The sequence below is a fragment of the Chiloscyllium plagiosum genome, unplaced genomic scaffold (assembly GCF_037043375.1).
Source record: "Chiloscyllium plagiosum isolate Xiang-an unplaced genomic scaffold, Cpla_swu_hap1 HiC_scaffold_1, whole genome shotgun sequence".
In the NCBI taxonomy this organism is placed as follows: Eukaryota; Metazoa; Chordata; class Chondrichthyes; order Orectolobiformes; family Hemiscylliidae; genus Chiloscyllium; species Chiloscyllium plagiosum.
This window is the reverse complement of record NW_028270139.1, coordinates 31,015,841-31,035,473: the sequence shown is the minus strand read 5'-3', so window position 1 is coordinate 31,035,473 and position 19,633 is coordinate 31,015,841. Positions and strand designations below refer to the sequence as shown.

The following is a 19,633-nucleotide window of genomic DNA, read 5'->3' as shown; positions in this document are numbered from 1 at the left end:
CCCTACATTCTAGAACTCCTATGTTCCGTCGCCATCGTAAACATTGATGAAAAATACTTGTTTAATATCTCCCCCATCTCCTGCAGCTTCACACAAAGGCTGCCTTGCCGATCTTTGAGGGGCCCTATTCTCTCTCTAGTTGTCCCTTTGACCTCAATGTATTTGTAAAAACCCTTTGGATTCTTCTTAACTCTATTTACAAAAGATATGCATATCTCCTTTTTGCCCTCCTGATTTCCCTCTTAAGTATACTCCTCCTGTCTTTGTCTGTGAGGGAAAATGAGTAAGGTGTCAGAGAGAAACAGATATTGTAGGGCTTTTCTGCCCACTGGGTCTGCTTGCCATTTAATTGTGATCATGGCTGATCTGCTATCTCAATATCATACTTCTATTCTCCCCCGCTCTCCCCTGCACTCCCCCTCCACCCCCTCTCAGTACCCTTTCACTCATTTAGCCTTGAGAAATCAATTTCTTTCTTAAATATATCCAGTGTGTTTACCTTCACAGCCTGGTGTGGTAGAGGATTTCGCAGGTTCACCACCCTCTGAGCCGAGACAATTCAACTCCTCTCGGTCCAAAATGGCACATCACATATCCGGAGACCATGATCCTTTGTTTGGAAGCTCAGAGCCAGGGGAGACATCATCATTGCATCCAGTTTCTCAAGCCCTGCCAGAATTTAATGATTTCACTAAGATCCTCTCTCATTCTTCTAAACTCCAGTGAAAATAGACCCAGTCAATTCAGTCTTCCTCATTTGACAAATCTGCCATCCTAGGAATCAATTGGGTGAATCTACGCTGCAGCTCCTCTTCAAAAAATGTACTTGAACTTAGGTAAGAAGATCAAAAATTGACACAATACTCCAAGTGTGGTCTCACTAAGGCCCTGTATAGCTGCAGTAAGACATCTATCCTTCTTAATTCAAGCCCTCTTGCAATGAAAGCCAACATATCATTTGCCATGCTAACTGCTTACCAATGTCTGGTGTAGAAGTCCAGGTTCCTTTTTACAACAACAGTTCACAATCTATCAACTTTTAAATAATACTCTGTCACTCTGTTTTTTTTCTCCTGAAGTGGATAATTTCACGTTCATCTGTGTTATTCTGCATCTGTCAATTTTGTCCATTCTCTCAACATTTGTAAACAGCCTAGAAGCCTTGTAACATCCTCCTCACCACTTACAGTCCCACCTCGATTTATTTTTGTTACCAGCAAACTTGAAAATATAACATTTGATTCCCTTGTTCAAATCACTGATACTTGGAATAGAATAGACAATGATATGAAGGAGTTAGTGAGGGTAGGTAAGGGATTTTGGGAGGACATCAGAGTGAATGTTGAATATATGAAGAGAGAGAGCATTAAATGAATGCATAAAGCTCCTGTGGCAAATCATGTGCAATGAGACAGTGACTAGTAGAGGATAAATAGGTGACAAGACAGGGTGAAATTAGTCTTTAGCAAGTGCATAAAATGAGCAATAATAAATTGCTCATTCAGCTTTGCATCCTGCCAGCTTTTGGTCCTCCACTGATTAACTCATTTTGTGCTAATACAAAGAACAATTTCATTCTCAGGCACTGAGAGTGGCAACTTGTTTGCCAATTATGGGACACTGTCTAAGCTTGAGAAATGATCTTAAGAAAAAGCATACAGAGAGCAATAACAATAGCAATCAGCTGCCTACTTTTACACCTCAACTGATTGAAGTCAATGGTATGGAAAATCAAGCAGGACATAAAACAGGCTACTGATTCAGTTACACCCAAGGCTAATTTCAGTCTATTTGCCTCCTCATAATATGTTAAACGTATCGAATTAAAGTGTTGGAATTGTGGCAATGAATTCTCACGTTGGCTCCTCATTAACATAATTCTACAAGTTAGCTCAGACTTTCTTTTCCTCTTTCTTTTTCACTTTTCCGCTCTTCTGCTCATTTTCTCGATCTCCCTTCATAAAGGTGTTACAATTTGCGAAAAGTACTACATCTGAAAAAAAAATGGCCACAACAGGGGGTGTAAATGTTTCCAGTCAATGGAAGGGCGCAGCAAAACAACAAACTCAAAGCACAGAATTATCCTTCAAATAAAAAACCTGCATCTGAGCTTAGAAAATGAAGCTGCGGAACACAACTCAAACGGCTTTGGCTTCTCCTTTCTTTTCTAAGACGTGTCATTACCTTTTAACGATATGGAAATTTACATGGAAATACAAGGATAAAAATGGATGGTGAAAATCAGGCAAAAAAATTCACACAATCTCACTCCGAAGTCAATTGTGAAATCAAGTTTCACAGTCGTATTTGAGTACATGGCTGAGTCCTGTTTTTCAGTGCAGTATTGAGGGAATGCTTCTTCAGAGATGTAATCAAAAAATTAATTCATGTTCATATTTTATGGGAATCATAATTAAATATTAATCGCAGGGAGTCATCCCGCATCTTGGCCAACATTTTCGACTCCATGATCACAATCAAAATAAGAATAATCGCCAATCCAACTAATTGTTATTTGTGCAAACTGGCTGCTGTTTTTGTCTACAAAGTGAATGTAACTCTATTTTAAGAGCAAGTTACTGAAGAAGCTGGAATCTGTACTGAAAACAACAAATGCTGGAGATCACAACAGGTCAGGCAGCATCCATGGAGAGACAGCAAGCTAATGTTCCAAGACTCTTAGAGTCATCTATGACTGGAAATGTTAGCTTGCTCTCTCCCAATGGATGTTGCCTGACTCTATTTTATTTCACTCCCATTTAATTGGTTGTAAAGTTGGTTTAAACATGTTGAGAATCACTACGGTACTTTATAATTGCAAGCTAATGTCCTTCTAATCCAATGGTGACTTGGAGGTGCAGGTGTTGGACTGAGATGGACAAAGTTAAAAATCACACAACACCAGTTTATAGTCCGATGATGAAGGAGCAGCGCTCCAAAAGCTAGCGCTTCTCTTGGACTGTAACCTGGTGTTGTGTGATTCTTAACTTTATCTGAATGATGTTCTAGATAAGGAAAATATGTTACTGATAGTCTGGTGTGTGTGTGTGTGTGTGTGTGTGTGTGTGTGTGTGTGTGTGTGTGTGTGTGTGTGTGTGTGTGTGTGTGTGTGTGTGTGTGTGTGTGTGTGTGTGTGTGTGTGTGTGTGTGTAGGTTGATAAGAATGAGACTCATTAAAATGACTGAATTTCAGAAAATCATGTTGGCTATCACTATCAAGAGAAAATCAGTAAAACCTGGTCAAGATTTTTTTTTAAATCTAGAAAATTACTCCAGAAATATGTGAAAAGTAAAATAACTATGATAAATAAATGAAAATACTTTGGTTAAATGCAAAAGTCACTTTTCACAAGGCAAGAAAGTACAAAGGGCAAGAGGTAAAAGAAAGTGTTATTTTTTTGGAAGACAGAATATTAGTCAGAATAGCAAACATAAATCCATTTTTTTTACATAATAATATGGGTGTCAAGTTTGAACTTACACATGAACAAGCCTCAGTTCAGTAATTCCTTGCAAGTATCCCCAATGGTGCAGCAGTGTACACTAGTACTGCAAAACAGCTTAGGTTATACAGTCACAGAGTCATAGAAATGTGTAGCACAGAAGCAGACCCTTCAGTCCAACCCAACCAGACATACAAAATTCATCTAGCTCCATTTACCAGAATTTGGCCCATACTCCTCTATTCATATTCCTATTGATATACCCATCTAGATGCATTTTAAATGTTATAACTTTACCAGCCTCCACCACTTCCGCTGCAGCTCATTCCATACACACACCACCCTCTGCATGAAAAAGTTGACCCTCGGGTCCCTTTTAAATTTTTCCCGTTACACCTTAAACCTATACCTTATAGTTTTGGACTCCCCCACTTCTGGGAAAAACCCTTGTCTATTCATTCTATTTATGCCCCTCATGATTTTATAAACCTCTATAAAGTCATCCCTCAGCTTATGACATTCCAGGGAAAATAGCCCCAGCCTTATTACCTTCTCCTTATAGCTCAAATCTTTTCTGAACACTTTCAAGTTTAACAACATCTTTACTATAGCGGGGAGATCAGAATTGAACCCAATATTCCAAAAGTGGCCTAATCAATGTCCTGAACAGCTGCAACATGATTCCTATACTCGGTGCATTGACCAATAAATGCAAGTGTACCAAATACTTTCTTCACTACCCTGTCTACCTGTGACTCCATCTTCAACAAACTATGAAGCTGCACCTCAACGTCTCTTTCTTCAACAACATTTCCAGGACCCTGCCATTGACTGCACAAGTCCTGCCTGATTTGCCTGATCAAAATGCAACACCTCACGCTTATCTCAACTAGACTCCATCTACCACTCCATTATTAACTGGAGCTTGAATCTGTTACTGTATGAATGAAGGGTGAAGGAATTCATACCAAAGCTAAGCAGAAATAAGCATTTTTATTCCCTAGTCAAATTCAATGAAAATAAATGTCTTTGAAATTAACCATTGGAACTTCAAAAAGTTTAATTTGAGTTGGTTCCCACCATTTGCTATGTTAATGAGAAAACAAACATTTGGAAACCTTCAGGAAAGGAGATATTGCAGAGGTCATTACATGGCAGTTCATATACACAATCAATATTAAAGCTTTCTTTGGATATAAATTTGAATACCAAATAGGAAGAGGAATTTTTCCCATTTTTTTCATTTCTAATTGGATTTTAATTTTTTTTTCACTTAAACAAAGGCATAGGGAGTGAGGAGTATATAGTTTTTGATGTATTAGGCATTACAACATGAAAACTTGTGATGGTCCCTTTTCTGTCTGCAATATCTGCCATATTTCCATCATTATGTCTGGGTTTGAATCCATCCTATGATGATGTGATAAGTAAGTGTCTTGCATTAATTTATTTTGGACAATCCCAATCAAGATTCCCTGAGGGATGGGCCCACATAAAAACTGAGATTAATCTAAACAGCATGAAAGTATTGTTCTCATTCAGAGAAATCAAAGGTTAGCTTAGGTAGAAATTAGTAAATTCACAATGGGTTCACTTAGCAGTGGATTCACTTCTGGTCAGGAGTGATGGTGACATGTGAGGAATGAGTAAAAGATACTCAAATGAATACTGTATTATCTTATACCATGGTTACAAATGCCTGATAGTAACACCAAAATGCCAGATTTGCAGAATACTTTCTTCCCGAAAGTTAAGATGCATTGCCATAATTGGCCAGAAAGAAATAAAAAATTATCATGTGAAGTAGCAGCTGAAATTTAAATAGAAAATGTACCTTGTTTTCTGAAGAAAAATTGAAGCAAAGCATCTGATGGACTCATTCAAGAAAGGAGCTGGATAAGTACCTGGAATTAGGTGTCAATCCAATGGTCACAGGTATGTTGGGAAAGGGCTTTGAAAGTAGTATATTTAACACAATGGTTTGTCTGCCTCTGGAAGCAGAACAACATGGTACAATCTCACCTTTCCAGATACCTTTAAGTATGGGTTGTATTGGATCACCTCCTGCCTCCCCATACCCTGTCCATTATCAACCAGAATTGAGGCATGAGTGCAATGAAATGTTTTCCGTTTTCCATTTTCCTGAATGAGTGCAGTTCCAAATACAATCAAGAATCTTGTCACCATCCAAGGCAAAGCAGCCTAATTCATTACTAAAACTAATTGATATCCTGCTGCCAGAGGCCTCATCATTTGATAAGGTTCCACATAAAAGACAATTGTGCAAAATAGCTCATGCTGTAAAGGTAACATACTAGCCTGGATAAGCATAGAGTATGTATAAATTGCTCTTTTCCAGACTGACAAGTTGTCATGATAGGAGCCCTACAGGGGCCCTCAACATTTTACAATTTATGTCAATGATTAGGATGAAGGGATCAAAAGCATGAAAGCTAAATTTACAATAACACAAAGATAGGTAGAATATGTACTGTGAAGACGGAAGACGACACTGCAAGGACACTAATCAAAGTTGTAGGTTATGTGAGTAGGCAGAAAATCTGGCAGATGGAGTGTTAAATGGCAAAATGTGAAGTTTTTTTTACCTTGACAGGAAGAATAAAACAAGCAGAGTATGATTTATAGAGAGAACAACTGCAGAATTCCAAGGTAAAATTCCAAGGACCTGGATGTTCTGGTGCAAGAGTCACAAGTGTTAGTGTGCAGGTACAGCACATAACCGGGAAGGCAAATGGAATGGTATCTCTTATTTTGACAGGTATTGATAAAAGTAAAGATGTTATGGGACAGTTATACAGCGCATCCGTGAAACTATGTCTCAATACTGAGAGTACTTTTGGTCTCCTTTCTTTTTTTAGTAGTGAGCTGCTTTCTTGAAAAGTAACCGTATGTTTCATCCAGATAGACCCACAATGCTGTTAGGAAGGGCATTCCAGGAGTTTGACTCAGCGACTCTAAAGCAAGACATTTTGAAGTCAGGATGCTGAGTGGTTTGGAAGGGCACTTGCAGGTGGTGATATTCCTGTATATCAGCGGCCCTTGTTTTTCTAGATGGAAGTGGCCGTAGGTTTGGAAGGTGCTGCCAAAGGTGACATGGTGAGTTTCTGCAGTGCATCTTGTAGATGGTGCACACCACTGCCAAACGGTCAACCTCTGCTCTCACTGTGTATGTTCATATCCTACAACAGCCCTTCCACCCTTCGGGTACCAGGTCTCCACTATAACAGGGTGGATTAAATGCCAACTACTCTATAAAATGTTTAAATATACGAAGAGATACTTTAAATGCCATATTCCAATGATCACTGAGATAATCTCAAAGGCGTTGCCTGTTCAGCCCTGTATCCAACCCTAAACCACATTGCTATCATCCTCAATTTCTAAAGCAGTTTTGCTCATCTTTTCCACCTTTCACAACTTTGGCTAATCCTGAATTCAGTGACCTCTCCGCGATATGAGATCTGTCATTGCAATGACCCCTAAATTGCTAAGCTCATTGCTTCTCTTTGTCTGAACAAATGAACTTTAATATTTCCAACCTTGTTTCAAAATCTTTTCATATCTTCATTCCACTCCATATGGAAAAGTTTTGCAGCCTTTGTTCCACCGACAGTTCCCAGTTTTGGGTAACTGTTTCCGTGTACTCCCCCTACTCACCACTGGAGGTCAATCTTTCAGCACTATGTTCTGTCCTCTGAAGGACTCCTTATAAGAATGTGTTGCATCACCACTGCTTACAAAGACATATTGGAAATTTCTCCGTGTGGCTGTTAGGTCTTTACCTGACCCTTTCCCATCCCCCACCTCACATCCCCACTCCCAAACCTCAATCATTCTTTTCCTGTTTTCTCTCCACCTGTTCATCTTGCTATGCATTCAGAAATCAGGGAAAACTGGCTGGAATTAACTCCTGCATGATGTTTGTACCTCTTGACAAGAAACATCTGTGAGAAGTAACTGAATCAAAACTAAAGAGCCTACTTGGTTATTTTGCAGCATCATGTTATAGCTATGGTTGAATACCAAAGATATTGGGATATGTCAACCACTGAAGCCTTTAAAAGACTGTTCCAAAAACATGGTTTGAGTTATACACTGATGATTCTGTTGGTGTAGGCGTGAAAAGTCATCATTTTTAAACTGGAAAAAGTAATGCATTTCATGTTGAATAAATGTGGCATGATTTATTAAAATGAACTGATTGCACAAAGACACCTGTAACTATGATGAAAGCATTTTGAAAAGTACAGGCGGCATAGTGGCTGAGTGGTTAGCACCGATGGCTCTCAACGTCAGGAACCCAGGTTTGATTCTACCCTCAGGTGATTGCCTGTGTGGAGTTTGCACATTCTCCCCATGTCTGTGTGGCTTTCTCCAGGTGCTCCAGTTTCCTCTGGTTAGATGAACTATCCATCCTAAATTGCCCATCGTGTTCAGGGATGTGTAGGTTAGGTGCATTAGTCAGGGGTAAATGTAGGGGAATGGTCTGAGTGGGTATCTCTTCGGAGGGTCAATGTGGACTTCTTGGGCCTGTTTCCACACTGTAGGGATTCTATGAATCATCAGATTGATTTTCTTTGTATCCAATACAAAGAATTAATTAAATTCATTCTGAGTTACTTTTGTAAGGTTTCGATTCTGAAATATGCTTCTCCAGATCAGGCCAGTGGTGATCCCCATTCTCAGGTGGACCTGATCTTGGATATCTTTTTCATGGCAGATTCTTCCTTCTTCTAATCACTTTGAACAGTTTTTCATTAACACTGATTTGCCTCACTGCAGCACAGTTATTTAATGAGCTAACCAATGTGATCACTTTTAACTTGGAACCAGCTTCATATTTCATTTGTTGAAAGAATCATTTCTCCTTATTGCTTGCCATATGTGGACTGCTCTTTTACAGCAGGTCTTCCCTGCAACACGTCTTCACAACACAGAGTGTATCGCCTGCTCAATCTATTGTGTGCCTTTATAAGTTTAGTAAAACACAGATTTGTCGAATGAAGAGTAGCTACTGACTGCTAATGCAAGATTAATGTGATGTGGATGAAAAGAGCTGGTGGTGTACATTGACTTATATACTAAGTACATCCAAAAAATACAACTAGGGCAGCATGGTAGGTCAATTCTACTGTCTCTGTGGAGTTTGCATGTTCTCCCTGTGTCTGTGTGGGTTTCCTCTGGGTTCTCCGATTTCCTCCCACAATCCAAAGATTTGTGTGTTAAGTGGATTGGCAATACTAAATTGACAGAGTGTCCATGGATTAGATAAGAGGGTGTTAGCCATGGGAAATACAGGTTTATAGGGTAGTGGGGTGAATCGGAGTGTAATGTTGACCAGAGGATCAGTGCGGACTTGATGAGTCAAATGGCCTATTTCTGCACTGTTGAGATTCTATAACTAGCTAGTGTTGAGAAGCTTTGTAGCTCAGGTTGAGGTTCTGGATGTAGGTTTGCTTGCTGAGCTGTAAGGTTTGTTTTCAGACGTTTTGTCACTGTACTAGGTAACATCATCAGTGAGCCTCCGGATGAAGCACTGTTAGTATGGCCTGCTTTCTGTTTGTGTTAGGTTTCCTTGGGTTGTGATGTCATTTCCTGTGGTTTGCAGGCAACCATGATGCCAAGAGGTCTGAGTAGTCTGGCAGTCATTTTTGAGATGGCTTTGATTTAGGGGAGAGTGACTCGGGTTTCTGGACATGTTTTGTCTGCTCGTTGGGGTTTGTTGCTGCAAAATCGGTGGACTGTGTTCGTTGGGTACCTGTTCTTTTTGAATATATCATATAGGCATCATGGTAGGCCACAAACCTACCAACATACTAAAACAGCAGCTAATGAACTTGAAAGACTCTGTACAGTCAACAAACAAAACTAATGTCATTTACAAAATATCTTGCAAGAACTATAACAAACACTGCATTAGACAAACAGGCAGAAAAATCACCATCAGGATGCATCAACATCAACTAGCCACAAAAAGACATGACCTACTTTCACTAGTATCCTTACATGCAGATGAGGAAGGACACCACTTTGACTGGGACAACATATCCACCCGAGGGCAAACCAAACAGAGACACACACAAGAATTCCTAGAAGCATGGCATTCCAACCAGAACTCCATCAACAAACGCATTGACTTGGATCCCATTTACCACCCGCTGAGAAAAAGAACAGGAAATGATGTCACCACAGGAAATGACATCACCAACTCAAGGAAATCTAAACACATAAATAGAAAGCTGGCCATATTACCAGTGCTTCACCCGGAGGCTCATCGATGATGTTACCAAGTACATGATGATGAAACATCTGAAAACGAACCTTCCAGCTCAGCGAGCAAACTGACATTCAGATTCTATAACTTTACGTACAAGAAAAATAGGGTCACTTTGAACACAAAGTTTGTCTTTTACACTGTGGTGTATTACTGTGTACACAATGCAAACTACAACAATAAAACAATAGAAACAATTCAACGTTTGGCACAAACATGATATGTTTGTGTACCTATAGGTCCACAAGAAAATTGTCAAGAGTGAACTTATAAAGAAGTAAAGATACACATGATCAGAAAGTTTATCAGATGAGAGAACAACAATAATAAGCTGGTATTGTTAATCAGCCTGTTCAGAGATGTTAATTCTGGATCAGTGGTGCTGGAAGAGCACTGCAATTCAGGCAGCATCCAAGGAGCTTCGAAATCGACATTTCGGGCAAAAGCCCTTCATCAGGAATAAAGGCAGTGAGCCTGGAGCATGGAGAGATAAGCTAGAGGAGGGTGGGGGTGGGGATAGAGTAGCATAGAGTACAATGGGTCAGTGGGGGAGGAGATGAAGGTGATAGGTCAGGGAGGAGAGGGTGGAGTGGATAGGTGGAAAAGGAGCTGGGCAGGTCGGACAAGTCCGGACAAGTCAAGGGGACAGTGTTGCTGGAGGTTAGAAACTAGGATGAGATGGGGGAAGGGGAAATGAGGAAGCTGTTGAAGTCCTGGGGTTGAAGTGTTCCGAGGCGGAAGATGAGGCGTTCTTCTTCCATGCGTCTGGTGGTGAGGGACCGGCGGTGGAGGAGGCCCAGCACCTCCATATCCTCGGCAGAGTGGGAGGGGGAGTTGAAATGTTGAGCTCCTCGGATGCTGCCTGAACTGCTGTGCTCTTCCAGCACCACTGATCCAGAATCTGGTTTCCAGCATCTGCAGTCATTGTTTTTACCTCGTTGATTTTAACCCTACTGCGAATCCTCTTGCAAGGATGCCTGCCTTGAAGAAGTTTTCATCCTCTCTCTACAAGAATCTCAGGGAGTCCCCCTCCCACTGCAACTCCCAGGTCATTTCCTCTGCCCTGAAGCTCTTCAACCACGTCCTGAAACAAACCCGCTACCACAGCCACATTTGCTTCCTCAGTGCCTGCCTCCGTAACCAACTCATCCCACACGGACTCCGGACCACCTTTAAACCAGCAGAGTTCGGACCCGAACAGGACAAACAGTACAGAGTACAGATTCAAAAATACCAGCAACAGTTCTCCTTCAAGATCCTCCGCTCCACGCTTGCAGCAATGCGCCGGCACCTAACCTCTCTACAGTCAGCCCTGCCTCAGCTGAGGGCCACACTCTCTCAGAATTGCAAAGGACCCACTCTGTACTACATCCTCAGGAGAATTCATACTGTCAACAAACAGTATTTCAACTCCATCTTAAACATTAAAAACTGTAAGTACAACAAACTTTTATCTACCCACCTCCATAACCAGCGCTCCTTGAACATTCCAGAAGATTCCTCTGGCCTCGGAAACACCATTAGCCATGCGGCTGATGCAGCTACCACCCCCACGCTGATTGATGATGTCACTTCTGCCCCCATCATGGCCACTCCCACAGCCACTTCCGGCCCTCACATCATCGCTGATGCCACACGCTCAGTGACTTCCACCACCCCTACTGCCGTGTCTGCCACCACTTCCACCCCCACCAGCACCACTCACCTGCATTCTGCTGACACGCCTCCTCACAGACACCACCGTCACTATCCCCATCCCCCAGAACCCCGAGGGGAACACTACCCCTGCTCATGACTCTACCCCACCATCACACCCACTGGCTCCGACCCCACTCCCTGCTCTACACCCATACCAGCTCCCAGCTCCCAGCCCTGCCGAGTTTTCACCATCCCTCCAGACCTCCCCCTCACTGAGGACGAACGATCAGTCCTCAGCAAAGGACTCACCTTCGTCCCCCTCCGTCCACACATCAATGAATTTAATACACACTGTGACGTCGAACAATTCTTCCGTCGCCTCCGCCTCCGAGCTTACTTTCACAATCAGGATTCCCGCCCACCTTCCGAGGACCCCTTCGCCCACCTCCAACACACTGCATCCACCTGGACACCCCGCGCTGGCCTATTACCTGCCCTTGACCTCTTAATTTCCAACTGCCGCCGGGACATTAACCGCCTCAACCTGTCTAGCCCCCCCTCCCCCACTCCAACCTCTCACCCTCACAACGCGCAGCCCTCCAATCCCTCTGCTCCAATCCTGACCTCACCATCAAGCCAGCAGACAAAGGGGGCGCAGTGGTAGTCTGGCGCACTGACCTCTACATCGCTGAAGCCAAACGGCAACTCGAGGACACCTCTTCCTACCGCCCCCTTGACCATGACCCCACCCCCCATCACCAAACCATCATCTCCCAGACCATACAGAACCTCATCACCTCAGGAGATCTCCCACGCACAGCTTCCAACCTCATAGTCCGGGAACCCCACACTGCCCGGTTCTACCTCCTTCCCAAGATCCACAAGCCTGACCACCCTGGCCGACCCATTATCTCAGCATGCTCCTGCCCCACTGAACTCATCTCTACCTACCTCGACACTGTCCTATCCCCCGTAGTCCAGGAACTCCCCACATACGTTCGAGACACCACCCACGCCATCCACCTCCTCCAAGATTTCCGTTTCCCCGGCCCCCAACACCTCATCTTCACCATGGATATCCAATCCCTCTACACCTCCATCTGCCATGACCAGGGCCTCCAAGCCCTCCGTTTTTTCCTCTCCAGACGTTCCCAACAGTACCCCTCCACCGACACTCTCATTCGTTTGGCCGAACTGGTCCTCACCCTTAACAATTTCTCCTTTGAATCCTCCCACATCCTCCAGACCAAAGGGGTAGCCATGGGCACACGTATGGGCCCCAGCTATGCCTGTCTCTTTGTTGGCTATGTAGAGCAGTTGATCTTCCGTAATTACACCGGCACCACTCCCCACCTCTTCCTCCGCTACATTGATGACTGCATTGGCGCCACCTCGTGCTCCCGCGAGGAGGTTCAGCAATTCATCAACTTCACCAACACATTCCACCCTGACCTTAAATTTACCTGGACCATCTCTGACACCTCCCTCCCCTTCCTGGACCTCTCCATCTCCATCAGTGATGACCGACTTGACACTGACATTTTCTACAAACCCACCGACTCCCACAGCTACCTGGATTACACCTCTTCCCATCCTACCTCTTGCAAAAATGCCATCCCATATTCCCAATTCCTCCGCCTCCGCCGTACCTGCTCCCAGGAGGACAAGTTCCACCATAGAACACACCAGATGGCCTCCTTCTTTAGAGACCACAATTTCCCTTCCCACGTGGTTAAAGATGCCCTCCAACACATCTCGTCCACATCCTGCACCTCTGCCCTCAGACCCAACCCCTCCAACCGTAACAAGGACAGAACGCCCCTGGTGCTCACCTTCCACCCTACCAACCTTCGCATAAACCAAATCATCCGCCGACATTTCCGCCACCTCCAAACAGACCCCACCACCAGGGATATATTTCCCTCCCCACCCCTCTCCGCCTTCCGCAAAGACCGTTCCCTCCGTGACTACCTGGTCAGGTCCACGCCCCCCTACGACCCACCCTCTCATCCTGGCACTTGCCCCTGCCACCGCAGGAACTGTAAAACCTGCGCCCACACCTCCTCCCTCACCTCCATCCAAGGCCCTAAAGGAGCCTTCCACATCCATCAAAGTTTTACCTGCACATCCACTAATATCATTTATTGTATCCGTTGCTCCCGATGCGGTCTCCTCTACATTGGGGAGACTGGGCGCCTCCTAGCAGAGCGCTTTAGGGAACATCTCCGAGACACCTGCACCAATCAACCAAACCGCCCCGTGGCTCAACATTTCAACCCTCCCTCCCACTCTGCCGAGGATATGGAGGTGCTGGGCCTCCTCCACCGCCGCTCCCTCACCACCAGACGCATGAAAGAAGAACGCCTCATCTTCCGTCTCGGAACACTTCAACCCCAGGACTTCAACAGCTTCCTCATTTCCCCTTCCCCCACCTCATCCTAGTTTCTAACCTCCAGCAACACTGTCCCCTTGACTTGTCCGGACTTGTCCGACCTGCCCAGCTCCTTTTCCACCTATCCACTCCACCCTCTCCTCCCTGACCTATCACCTTCATCTCCTCCCCCACTGACCTATTGTACTCTATGCTACTCTATCCCCACCCCCACCCTCCTCTAGCTTATCTCTCCACGCTTCAGGCTCTCTGCCTTTATTCCTGATGAAGGGCTTTTGCCCGAAACGTCGATTTCGAAGCTCCTTGGATGCTGCCTGAATTGCTGTGCTCTTCCAGCACCACTGATCCAGAATCTGGTTTCCAGCATTGTTTTTGTTTTTACCTCAGAGATGTTAATTACATACCCCTTTAACATGTAGGACTTGAATACAGGCCTCCTGGATCTAGCGTCGAGAATGTGTTGCTGGAAAAGCACAGCAGGTCAGGCAGCATCCGAAGAGCAGGGGAATCGACGTTTCGGGCTGCAGCTCTTCATCAGGAATCTGACCCAAAATGTCGGTTTACCTGCTCTTCGGATGCTGCCCGACCTGCTGTGCTTTTCCAGCAACACATTCTCAACTCTGATTTCCAGCATCCGCAGACCTCACTGTCTCCCTCCTGGATCTAGAGGTAGGGACACTATCACTATGCCCCAAGAACCCTAACGGTAGGAGGACATTACTCCAGATGACTGGCAACAACTGTTTTAATAGGTAACTTCTATTTTGTTAGGTCCAACAATATGTACCAAGTTGTTATGATTTTTACACAGACTGATGCTAAAGGCCCTTCATGCTGATAAAATTGAGACAAACTGTGAAATGTGCAGAGTGTATGATTTAACTGCCTGGGGCAAGAATGTCTGCATGATGTATAAATTTTAATGTCACATTATAAGGTTTGAGGGATTCAGAACAGAGAAAACAAAGCTCCATATTTATGATTTTCATCAACTAAAATATTCAATCTGCAACACTCAGAACCAGGAATTCAATTACTGAATGAAATATGCGCTCAATATATACTGAAAAAATGTAAGCCATCAGGGCTGGGGAGATATTGTTGCTTTACACCAGTGCACAGTACTGTACAATATAGTCCAGCTCTATATTGTATTGTATAAATATACACGTAATCATACCAAATATTATGTAAATCTATGTTTTGGGGTCCAGAACAATGCTGAGGAACTGCTGCCATATGTTGTGTAATTTATGTCTGTAAAGTCAACTTTCAGGTTGTGAGATCCATGGTTAAGAAGACAGAAATGAGTGGTGAGAAAATAGCTAAAAATCAATTCAGTGTTTGATCTGCCAGAGTAATGTGCGTAAAAGAATAGAAGTTAGGGACTATCACTGAAACTAAAAATAGGACAAGAAAGGGAAATTATCAAAATCTACATAAATCAAATCTGAAATAAAGTGTTGGGAAATATACATCATGTTGGGTCTGAATCCTAAAGAATTAAAAAAATCAAATGCTAAAGGATTAATTTTAACACTTGGCACTCTGGATATGTCTGCACTGATCCCTCTACCTTGCTGCGGATTATGATCCAAACTTGTTCATCTGAGCAGCTAAGAGAGACATCTATGATAAACCAAAGGAATCTCCTCTAAAACATGCAGCTCAGGCTCTTATGAAATAAACCAGAAGCACTGCCATGCACTGGAGCCCTATGCTGAGTTGGTTTTGCCACTGAGTTGGCTTAATATGAAGAAGAGCTGACCCCAGAGAAGATATTGTGTTTTCACTGGGAGTTTTGTTGCGGAGCCTTTGGCATCCCCTACGTCGGGCTTCCTTTTCACTCTCTTGGTCTGAGGTCCTTTTAAAACCCAAAAGTGGCTTTAAATTGATTCCATCAGCAGTAATCTCTCAATACCCAAAAGCCTACTCCTACCAACCTACCATCCCGCTATTTATGAGGCCTCTGTAAATGAAGTCTATGCATTATCTCCTGGGTCTTAAGTTGCAGAGTTCTGAACGGTTTAGAGCCCATTACAGATTACCAATTTAAATTTCTTCTGGTGTACTTTATTTCAGTTAATGCTATTCTCTGTAGTATGGAATCAGTCTAACAGCTGTCTTACACTATAGTTTGGGCTCTTCACAAAAATGTGGTATTAAAGGAATTGTAATCTCTATTGCAGAGAAGACAACCAAGATAAGTGAAAGTAGACATGTCAGAAACATTTGGCAATGGATGAGGAAGACAGGACTGCAAGGTCTAGAGGCGGCTGACAGGCATAACATTATGGGAAGATTGGAATGGATCAGAAATGGAAGTCAACATGTTTTAGTAAAAGAAGAAATGTTATAATAAGAAAGGAAATCTACAGTGAGAGCTTCAACAGCTAACTGAGAGGTAACTAGTCAGGACATTAATAGTTCCGGTCTGCCTTCATAGCTGAGGATTGCACTAAACAGGAGGATAGAAAATAGGAGCAGGCAATTCAGCCCTTAGTGCCTGCTCTACCATTCAATGAGATTGTGGCTGATTATCCAACTCAGTATCCTGTTCTGCTTTGATCTCTGTAGGCCTTGGATCTATACAAACTCCTTTAATGTTTTGGGCTGAACCGCTTTCTGTGGAACAGAATTCCTCAGGACCATCTTTCACTGGGTGAGGAAAATTTCCTGCATCTTAGTCCTAAATGCCTTACCTCATTTCCTTAGACTGTGACCCTTCTTTCTGGACTCCCCAGTATCAGAATAATCCTTGATATGATAATCAGGGACCAGTGCTTTAAAAAGTATGCATTTATTGGGAGTCAATGGTACAAGACTGTTGAACAGAAAGTTTCATTGGTAATTTTTGGCAGCTTTTGATCATTAGTCCAGGCAGTAATTAATTGAAAATAGGCAGTAATTTGGAGAAGTATAGATCAATTTTTTATTTGATACTCTGATCCCCAGGATGACCCATGATAGCCAGGGCCATCATCATCTCAGGGTTGGGTTTTCACACCAGAAGTAGACTTACAGGAATGTCCACTCAATATATTTGTCAGAAGCTCAGAACAGCATCATACCTTTCCTGATAGAGTCATGGATTGGAGCAGAGGGGGAAAGAGAATATCAATTAGTGATGGTCAGGTTTGCCAGGAGAATTGTTTGCAAATTAATTTAATTTTCCTCCTTTTTTTTCTCTCTCTTGCTGGACTGTTTATCGTTAAATTTCCAATTCTACCATAAGCCTCCCAATTGTGCTCCTTTTCCTCTGATATCTGACTGTTCTATACCTTGATTATTTTACTCCTTTCCTAGCAACTCCTCCCTCTTCTATACTCTTGACTCCCACTCACTGCCTGTTTCTTTTTCACTGCCTTCCCCCAATACCTAGTACTTCTCTCCCTGCTCTCCCCATTCTCTCCCTCTTCCCTTCTCCTCACCTCTCTTTTTAAGTTTGCTTCCCTCCACCTTCCTGTCTTCCTCTCCCTATTACCTTCATGCTAAGTCCAATATCGCCCAGCCGCTAACCTTGTTTCACCTGAATTGGTTGAGATCATCCATGTGACAAACCATAAGGGATTGAATGAACTGAATTTAAATTGGCCAGTACAGATAGGCACAATGAATGTAATTTAGCAGAATGCATTGACTCTTCGAATAACTATTACAATGGGTGGGCTTTCTTCAGTTCTTAGTATTTTATTGTCAGTAGCCTTCTTTTAAACAGGAGGGTCAATTTCTAAAGCATTACATGGATGAATTTAGATATTTTAGCAAAAAGTGAAGGAGCTTATGAAAGAAAGAGGGATAAACAGAGTGAAAGAATTACGTTACTTTGTTTATACAGTCATTAGTAGCTTTTCTTTACTGTTACATAGTTTTTAGTTTAAGTTTTAAACTAAGGGAGGCAGAGTATGTACAGAGACTGCGGTCAGAGGGTAAGAGAACAAGGTGAGAAAGAAATGGTATGCTTTCTTCATTCAAGATATTTTGATGATGAAGATGAATTTTGTATCCAATTAATTATCCCCATCAAGTATTGTTAATAGGCAATAGTCAATATTATTGGCTTGTACCTATGAGACAGAAATTCTAATTTATAACACCCATGAGACAGATAGACTTGATGAGAAGCCACAAGCAGATAGATGGCCATTTTCCTCATTGTAAGATTTTAGTGTAATTGAATTTTGAAATCAAATAAACTTATTTGTTGGAGATAGGCAGAAATAGAGAATAGGGAGAAGAATAGTGGGAAATCTGGGGAGAACCAGTGGGAGAATGAAAATGGTGAAAGAAGTTTACCCACAATAAATTGGAGTAGAATTAAGTGTGATCTGACTATTTTTTGTTCATTCATGGGACGTGGACTTGGCTGGCGAGGCCAGCAATTAGTACCAAGGAGTAGTTAAGAATCAATCACATTGCTGCAGGTCTGGAGTAACATGTAGACCAGATCAGATAAAGATGCAAAGTTTTCTTGCCTGAAGGGCATTCGTGAACCAGATGGGATTTCTTTCTCAACAATGGACAATGGTCATCATTAGATTTATAATTCCAGATCTTTTTCTTAAGAATCCAATTCAATTTCCACCATCTACTTTGGCAGGATTTGAACCATGGTCCCCAGAACATTACCAGATTAACAGTCAAGGTAACACCATTACACCAACGCCTCTCCTTGAAAAAATGCAAAGCTTTTGTTATATTACAAATAAACATACTACAATGTTCGTGAACCGATTTGGGTTCTGCTAAGACTGACAGTGACTGTCAATACAATATGCCACACCATTCATTATATTGAATTTATAAACGTAGTGGTGTCCTCCTGTTGGCTTGCCCTAGATTAATTTGCAACTGATGTCTAACATTAAATATATTACATAAAGAGAAACGTACTGCAGATAAAATTGAAAGGAAATATGTAAAAGGTAAAAATATAATCATTAAAAAGTTGGATAAGTATTATTCCTAACACTGATGATTATCAAGTCCTTCAGTCATTTGTTGACACATACAGTGCAAAGATATGTTCTGTGAACTACGGTCATATAATTTACCTTGTGAATGCCTCATGAGTCTTTTCCAGTCATATGTTTCTGCTTCAAATTGCCAGTTGTTTCAAATTAATTTTACCCTAAATATATTCATATAATGATGTTATCTTGAATGAATAATAATCTTGTTTCTTGACTGAAATTATAGGTCCAGGGAAAGATGCAGAAAGCAGTGAGTCTAAAACTCACACAATTATCATTATTATTGGATTAGAATTGGTGTAAATCCCAAAGCCATTTTCTTCCACCTTTGCAGTCTTGAAAACTCTTTGGTGCCCTCAGGATTTTGTGGATATATGTCCAATACAACTGGTATAATAAAGGGCGGTAACCTATCAATATCCCTATAAGATTCTACCCTATTAATTCATAAATATAGAATTGGTGTAAATCCAAAAGCCATTTTTTACATAAATATGATTTAATTCTTAAAACTGACACAATTGATAAATGGGGAAATTTCTCCCTTTGATAGTTATAAAGACTTAATATATTAAGGCACAGAGCTGCTCATACTGAGTCAGAGGGTTCACAATTCCATAACATCCCAGATGTTTACACCAAATATGGATAACATTAGGATCAGCAATTCACACTAAGTCAAGTTCTATTTTTGTAAAATGTTTTTTTCCTGGGAATTTGCTTTGGTAGTTGATTCTCAATGCTATCATATAAATAACAAATGAAAATGCTGAATATACTCAGCAAATCTAGCAGCAACATGGACAGAGGCACCGAGTTAATATTTCAGGTCAATGACCTTTCTTCAGAACTGGAGAAGATTAGAAATGGAATCCATGTGTGGAGAAGAACA

At 42.2% G+C, this 19,633-nt stretch overlaps 1 protein-coding gene across 5 annotated transcripts in view; it reads right to left on the bottom strand.

The window, feature by feature from the left end:
- Positions 1-19,633, bottom strand: part of pde5ab (phosphodiesterase 5A, cGMP-specific, b) — a 302,084-nt gene that overhangs the window by 86,770 nt on the left and 195,681 nt on the right. The window contains exon 2 of one of the 5 annotated variants that reach the window (XM_087985783.1): positions 500-669. The exons of the other annotated variants lie outside the window; for them this stretch is intronic. The gene's annotated coding sequence lies outside the window, so the exon portion shown is untranslated. The remainder of the gene's footprint in view (positions 1-499; positions 670-19,633) is intronic. 5 annotated transcript variants of the gene reach the window in all.